The sequence below is a fragment of the Haliotis rubra genome, unplaced genomic scaffold (genome assembly GCF_003918875.1).
Source record: "Haliotis rubra isolate DU_JTF1 unplaced genomic scaffold, ASM391887v1 Scf3, whole genome shotgun sequence".
In the NCBI taxonomy this organism is placed as follows: Eukaryota; Metazoa; Mollusca; class Gastropoda; order Lepetellida; family Haliotidae; genus Haliotis; species Haliotis rubra.
Window position 1 is genome coordinate 4372497 of NW_025766968.1, and position 8510 is coordinate 4381006.

The following is an 8510-nucleotide window of genomic DNA, read 5'->3' on the forward strand; positions in this document are numbered from 1 at the left end:
TCACCATTGGTGAAGTTGCTATGTCTACATTCACAACACTTCTGGAAGATCACCACTGGTGAAGTTGCTATGTCTACATTCACAACACAGCTGGAAGATCATCATTGGTCAAGTTGCTATGTCTACATTCACAACACTTCTGGAAGATCACCACTGGTGAAGTTGCTATGTCTACATTCACAACACAGCTGGAAGATCATCATTGGTCAAGTAGCTGAGTCCACATTCACAACACTTCTGGAAGATCACCAATAGTGAAGTTGCTATGTCTACATTCACAACACAGCTGGAAGATCACCATTGGTGAAGTTGCTATGTCCACATTCACAACACTTCTGGAAGATCACCATTGGTCAAGTTGCTGAATCCATATTCACAACACTTCTGGAAGATCACCATTGGTGAAGTTGCTATGTCTACATTCACAACACTTCTGGAAGATCACCAATAGTGAAGTTGCTATGTCTACATTCACAACACCTCTGGAAGATCACATTGGTGAAATTGCTATGTCTACATTCACAACACAACCGGAAGATCACATTTAGTGAATTTGTTGTGTCTACATTTACAGCACTGGAAGATCACCATTAGTTGTTTCACAACACCCTGGAAGAATTTGTCACATTTAGTGAATTTGTTGTGTCTACATTTACAGCACTTCTGGAAGATCACCATTGGTGAAGTTGCTATGCCTACATTCACAACATTTCTGGAAGATCACCAATAGTGAAGCTGCTATGTCTACATTCACAACACTTCTGGAAGATCACCATTGGTCAAGTTGCTGTGTCTTTTTGTTGTGGTTCGGTCGTAGAAACCATGGTGTACATGTTCACAGATATTATTGTGCAGTATTTAGGTATCCATTTTATATCAAGATTTTGAAATGAAAAAGGCAAGAATAACAGTTGAGTTAGTAGGCAGAATAAATGAAAAATCTTTAGCATCACAATCCTTCTTTATCAAAAGCATAACACCAAACAAATATGTAATATTTCAATATAAAATTTACTCACATAGAAAACAGATCCATAAGAAAGAAAGACACTTTTTATCATCTCAAATGTCTGTTGATTGAGGAAATGTCTCCCATAAAACAGAAATGTTTCATATCACCAAGTAATGTTCCTAGACTTGTAATTCTAACATGTTGCAATACATACTTCAAAATGATCTAAAATTTAAAAGAAATAATTTCCTAATACGTTTTTAATGTTTGTCATATAATTCCCCATGACAGATTTATTACTGAAACCCCTTATGGACAGGAAAAAGTTTTCCAATAACATGCTTAAAAAAACTGCCCATCTTCAGTTCACTTATGCATAAGCAGAGACTCTTAGGTATCGCTTTGCTGCTGTTGCAGTACAATTTAGATAAGTAGTGCCCTTTGTACTTAGCTCATCATTGCCCAGTGGGGCCAACAAGTTAAACTCTCAAATGGACATAATATGTTCTGCCTTCTGCAAAATGACCTTTTCTACTAGTTTCTTTGGTTAAAACATGCAGCTGTATTGTGGAGTAAAACAATATTCATTCAAAGCTGGTTTGGAATAAGCATTCCTTTGAAAAGGATCACGGTTAGAAGTATACAATGAACATTTTATAATGATTTCTTATGACTATAGAAAAGGTTTTGTCATTTTTATTTACAATCTATATCTATATTAAATCAAGTTTGACACGTAGTAAACAATAAAACAGATGGAACTATTTTCATCTATTTTTCTGTTAGTGGAAAACAGAACAAATATTTGTAATTCTAAACCATGGACAGATGAGTTATAGTTTCAAAGAATATATGACATTACCATAAGGTTTGAAAGATCTAATAACATTCTGATGTTTACATATGTTTAATCCACAACACTCTTGGAAGATCACTATGGGTGAAGTTGCTATGTCCACATTCACAACACAGCTGGAAGATCATATTTGGTGAAGTTGCTATGTCACATCTCACAAGCACTTCTGGAAGATCACCGCCACTGGTTGAAGTTGCTATGTCTACATTCACAACACTTCTGGAAGATCACCATTGGTGAAGTTGCTATGTCCACATTCACAACACTTCTGGAAGATCACCAATAGTGAAGTTGCTATGTCTACATTCACAACATAGCTGGAAGATCACCATTGGTCAAGTTAAGATGTCTACATTCACAACACTTTCTGGAAGATCACCATTGGTCAAGTTGCTGAATCCACATTCACAACACTTCTGAAGATCACCATTGGTGAAGGTTATGTCTACATTCACAACACTTCTGGAAGATCACCAATAGGTGAAGTTGCTATGTCTACATTCACAACACTTCTGGAAGATCACCACTGGTGAAGTTCCTATGTCTACATTCACAACACAGCTGGAAGATCATCATTGGTGAAGTTGCTATGTCTACCATTCACAACACTTCTGGAAGATCACCACTGGTGAAGTTCCTATGTCTACATTCACAACACAGCTGGAAGATCACATTTAGTGAAGTTGCTATGTCTACATTCACAACACTTCTAGAAGATCACCACTGGTGAAGTTGCTATGTCTACATTCACAACACTTCTGGAAGATCATCATTGGTCAAGTAGCTGAGTCCACATTCACAACACTTCTGGAAGATCACCAATAGTGAAATTGCTATGTCTACATTCACAACACAGCTGGAAGATCACCATTGGTCAAGTTGCTATGTCTACATTCACAACACTTCTGGAAGATCACCATTGGTCAAGTTGCTGAATCCACATTCACAACACTTCTGGAAGATCACCATTGGTGAAGTTGCTATGTCTACATTCACAACACTTCTCGAAGATCACCAATAGTGAAGTTAAGCTATGTCTACATTCACAACACTTCTGGAAGATCACCACTGGTGAAGTTCCTATGTCTACATTCACAACACTTCTGGAAGATCACATTGGTGAAGTTGCTATGTCTACATTCACAACACTTCTGGAAGATCACCAATAGTGAAGTTGCTATGTCTACATTCACAACACCTCTGGAAGATCACATTGGTGAAATTGCTATGTCTACATTCACAACACAACTGGAAGATCACATTTAGTGAAGTTGCTATGTCTACATTCACAACACATCTGGAAGATCACCATTAGTGAATTTGTTGTGTCTACATTTACAGCACTTCTGGAAGATCACCATTGGTGAAGTTGCTATGTCTACATTCACAACACTTCTGGAAGATCACCATTGGTCAAGTTGCTGTGTCTTTTTGTTGTGGTTCGGTCGTAGAAACCATGGTGTACATGTTCACAGATATTATTGTGCAGTATTTAGGTATCCATTTTATATCAAGATTTTGAAATGAAAAAGGCAAGAATAACAGTTGAGTTAGTAGGCAGAATAAATGAAAAATCTTTAGCATCACAATCCTTCTTTATCAAAAGCATAACACCAAACAAATATGTAATATTTCAATATAAAATTTACTCACATAGAAAACAGATCCATAAGAAAAGAAAGACACTTTTATCATCTCAAATGTCTGTTGATTGAGGAAATGTCTCCCATAAAACAGAAATGTTTCATATCACCAAGTAATGTTCCTAGACTTGTAATTCTAACATGTTGCAATACATACTTCAAAATGATCTAAAATTTAAAAGAAATAATTTCCTAATATGTTTTTAATGTTTGTCATATAATTCCCCATGACAGATTTATTACTGAAACCCCTTATGGACAGGAAAAAGTTTTCCAATAACATGCTTAAAAAAACTGCCCATCTTCAGTTCACTTATGCATAAGCAGAGACTCTTGGGTATCGCTTTGCTGCTGTTGCAGACAATTTAGATAAGTAGTGCCCTTTGTACTTAGCTCATCATTGCCCAGTGGGGCCAACAAGTTAAACTCTCAAATGGACATAATATGTTCTGCCTTCTGCAAAATGACCTTTTCTACTTGTTTTTTTGGTTAAAACATGCAGCTGTATTGTGGGTAAACAATATTCATTCAAGCTGGTTTGGAATAAGCATTCCTTTGAAAAGGATACGGTTAGAAGTATACAATGAACATTTTTATAATGATTTCTTATGACTATAGAAAAGGTTTTGTCATTTTTATTTACAATCTATATCTATATTAAATCAAGTTTGACACGTAGTAAACAATAAAACAGATGGAACTATTTTTCATCTATTTTTCTGTTAGTGGAAAACAGAACAAATATTTGTAATTCTAAACCATGGACAGATGAGTTATAGTTTCAAAGAATATATGACATTACCATAAGGTTTGAAAGATCTAATAACATTCTGATGTTTACATATGTTTAATCCACAAGACCTCGATTGAACCAATATGGCATCATCCATTGTGTTGAGATTAACACTGTGTGAGTCATCCATTGAGCATGATATCCAATACTGACACATTAGCTTACCGGTATGTCCTGAGAGAAGTGTCAACACCACACAAGAGCTACTGGTCACAGTCGGTCATGTCTTTCCAAGGATTAAAGATTAAAAAAAATATATATTTAACAAAATGTTTGATATGACCCCCAACTCAAAATGCTTCACAGTAGAATAAATCATAATGTCTTATGTAGCTCTATGAGCATACACTTTGTTTATTATTATGATCTATTGAACTGTGAAGCATTTCAAGTCGGGGGGTCATCTCATTTTTTTGTAATCTTTAATGCTCACAAAGACACAAGGCTCTGTGGATAGGGCAGGACACAATATGCTTTCCCTTCTTTCCCTTTCATGAATACTTGGTGTCATCACACTTCAGATTGTAAAAAGAATACTCTTTCATCACCTGCCCTGGTGTCATCACACTTCAGATTGTAGAACAGAACACTCTTTCATCACCTGCCCTGGTGTCATCACACTTCAGATTGTAAAACAGAACACTCTTTCATCACCTGCCCTGGTGTCATCACACTTCAGATTGTAAAATAGAACACTCTTTCATCACCTGCCCTGGTGTCATCACACTTCAGATTGTAAAATAGAACACTCTTTCATCACCTGCCCTGGTGTCATCACACTTCAGATTGTAAAACAGAACACTCTTTCATCACCTGCCCTGGTGTCATCACACTTCAGATTGTAAAACAGAACACTCTTTCATCACCTGCCCTGGTGTCATCACACTTCAGATTGTAAAACAGAACACTCTTTCATCACCTGTCCTGGTGTCATCACACTTCAGATTGTAAAAAAGAACACTCTTTCATCACCTGCCCTGGTGTCATCACACTTCAGATTGTAAAACAGAACACTCTTTCATCACCTGCCCTGGTGTCATCACACTTCAGATTGTAAAACAGAACACTCTTTCATCACCTGCCCTGGTGTCATCACACTTCAGATTGTAAATCACCACTCTTTCATCACCTGCCCTGTGTCATCACACTTCAGATTGTAAAATAGATCACATGCCCTGGTGTCATCTCACACTTCAGATTGTAAAATAGAACACTCTTTCATCACCTGTCCTGGTGTCATCACACTCAGATTGTAAAACAGAACACTCTTTCAGATTGTCAACACTTCAGATTGTAAAACAGAACACTCTTTCATCACCTGCCCTGGTGTCATCACACTTCAGATTGTAAAACAGAACACTCTTTCATCACATGCCCTGGTGTCATCACACTTCAGATTGTAAAATAGAACACTCTTTCATCACCTGCCCTGGTGTCATCACACTTCAGATTGTAAAATAGAACACTCTTTCATCACCTGCCCTGGTGTCATCACACTTCAGATTGTAAAATAGAACACTCTTTCATCACCTGCCCTGGTGTCATCACACTTCAGATTGTAAAATAGAACACTCTTTCATCACCTGCCCTGGTGTCATCACACTTCAGATTGTAAAACAGAACACTCTTTCATCACCTGCCCTGGTGTCATCACATTTCAGATTGTAAAACAGAACACTCTTTCATCACCTGTCCTGGTGTCATCACACTTCAGATTGTAAAAGAACAGTCTTTCATCACCTGCCCTGGTGTCATCACACTTCAGATTGTAAAATAGAACACTCTTTCATCACCTGCCCTGGTGTCATCACACTTCAGATTGTAAAATAGAACACTCTTTCATCACCTGCCCTGGTGTCATCACACTTCAGATTGTAAAATAGAACACTCTTTCATCAGCTGCCCTGGTGTCATCACACTTCAGATTGTAAAACAGAACACTCTTTCATCACCTGCCCTGGTGTCATCACACTTCAGATTGTAAAAAGAACAGTCTTTCATCACCTGCCCTGGTGTCATCACACTTCAGATTGTAAAACAGAACACTCTTTCATCACATGCCCTGGTGTCATCACACTTCAGATTGTAAAATAGAACACTCTTTCATCACCTGCCCTGGTGTCATCACACTTCAGATTGTAAAACAGAACACTCTTTCATCACCTGCCCTGGTGTCATCACACTTCAGATTGTAAAACAGAACACTCTTTCATCACCTGCCCTGGTGTCATCACACTTCAGATTGTAAAACAGAACACTCTTTCATCACCTGCCCTGGTGTCATCACACTTCAGATTGTAAAACAGAACACTCTTTCATCACCTGCCCTGGTGTCATCACACTTCAGATTGTAAAATAGAACACTCTTTCATCACCTGCCCTGGTGTCATCACACTTCAGATTGTAAAATAGAACACTCTTTCATCATGCCCTGGTGTCATCACTTCAGCAGAACCTCTTTCATCACCTGCCCTGGTGTCATCACACTTCAGATTGTAAAACAGAACACTCTTTCATCACCTGTCCTGGTGTCATCACACTTCAGATTGTAAAAAAGAACACTCTTTCATCACCTGCCCTGGTGTCATCACACTTCAGATTGTAAAATAGAACACTCTTTCATCACCTGCCCTGGTGTCATTACACTTCAGATTGTAAAATAGAACACTCTTTCATCACCTGCCCTGGTGTCATCACACTTCAGATTGTAAAATAGAACACTCTTTCATCACCTGCCCTGGTGTCTTAGTGAAAGACAGTGGGGTACAATATTAAACAGGAAAATGATGTTGCAGATTCAATTAACATCATGCAGTTTTCACTTACAAAAGTCATTAATTTCACCCTTTACTGAACAGTAGATGCATATTGAAGGACATATATATCTTTGATGATATGACACATTTCAGTTAGGCAAGAAAAGCATTCTGCCAGAATGCCAAAGGCATGGATGCCAGTAATTGAGAGATTCTTATCATTGGATTTTTATTGAAAAAAAATGATTAATTTAATCCATAAAAAAACAACATTAGATGCATATTATAAGACATTTGTAAATCTTTGGGGATGTAACACTCTTCAGTTCAGTTAGAAAGTTGAGGGCGTTCTCCCCGATTGCCCAGGGCATGTGTGCCAGCATCTGTGTTTCCAGCTTTCTACTTTTTTAAGAAACCGCAAGAACAATAGGATGACAGACTAGAAAAACAGAATAATCCCGACTTGGGATAACACATGCAGACATTCAACTTTAATTAAAGATTATAACCAAAATGTAAGACCTCTTACTTTGAAATGATAATATTTGTATCACATGTGACATGACCATTGGTCCAGAGGTTCCGAAATGTCTGACAATATTTAACATTTTCTTTCACAGTGACAGTTGCATATTCCCTGGAGTATGATATGAAGAATTCTGTGACAGCCATGAGCAGTGCCTGCTGGAACTAACTCAATTACCATTACTTATATTGGAATCATTTCTAAACTTGGAAGCAACCAGTGTAAAAAACACTCTGTCAGATATATCAATTAGTGTAGAATGTCCCAGTGTTCAAAGTGCATCAAGACACCATTGAACATTCTTGGAATTATCTAGTGGTTTGGGGAGAGATGCCTTTTTATGCTTTCAGTGTATGTTTCTATATGGTTGGAAAAATGTGAAGCACTGCATTTGTTTTTGTGTGTCCTGGAGGTCAACACATCAGTTGGAAATATAATTTGGCTTTGCTATCCTTTGAAAGATATGTATGTCTCCACCAATACTTTCGGAAAAGGACCGCCTCCGTGGTGTAGTGGTTAGAGCGTCCACCAGCGAGAGCGGAAGGTCGCGGGTTCGATCCCCGACCACGTCATACCAAAAGATGTTAAACTATGGTACTTGTTGGTCCCTGCCTGGCGCTCGGCATTAATGGGTACAACAAGGACTGGTCGGCTCGGAGTCAGTATAATGGGTCTGAGTGGGGTATTCATGCTTCACTGCGGCATGGTGTCTCAGTGGGCTAGCACTATAAAACCAGCTTAAGTCTGGGCTAGTACAAGCAGCCGCACATACACATACACATGCATGCACGTCGTCATATGAGCGAAATATTCTCAAGCACGACGTTAAAACCCAATTTCACCTCACCTTCACCTCACTTTCGGAAACAGGTTCTCAGATGATTGCAACTATCAAGTCATATCGTAAGATTTGAAGAAATAGAGAAAGAAATTAATAAGAGAGTCAATATATAATCTTGCCCTTGAACAGTTTCAATTGTTTCA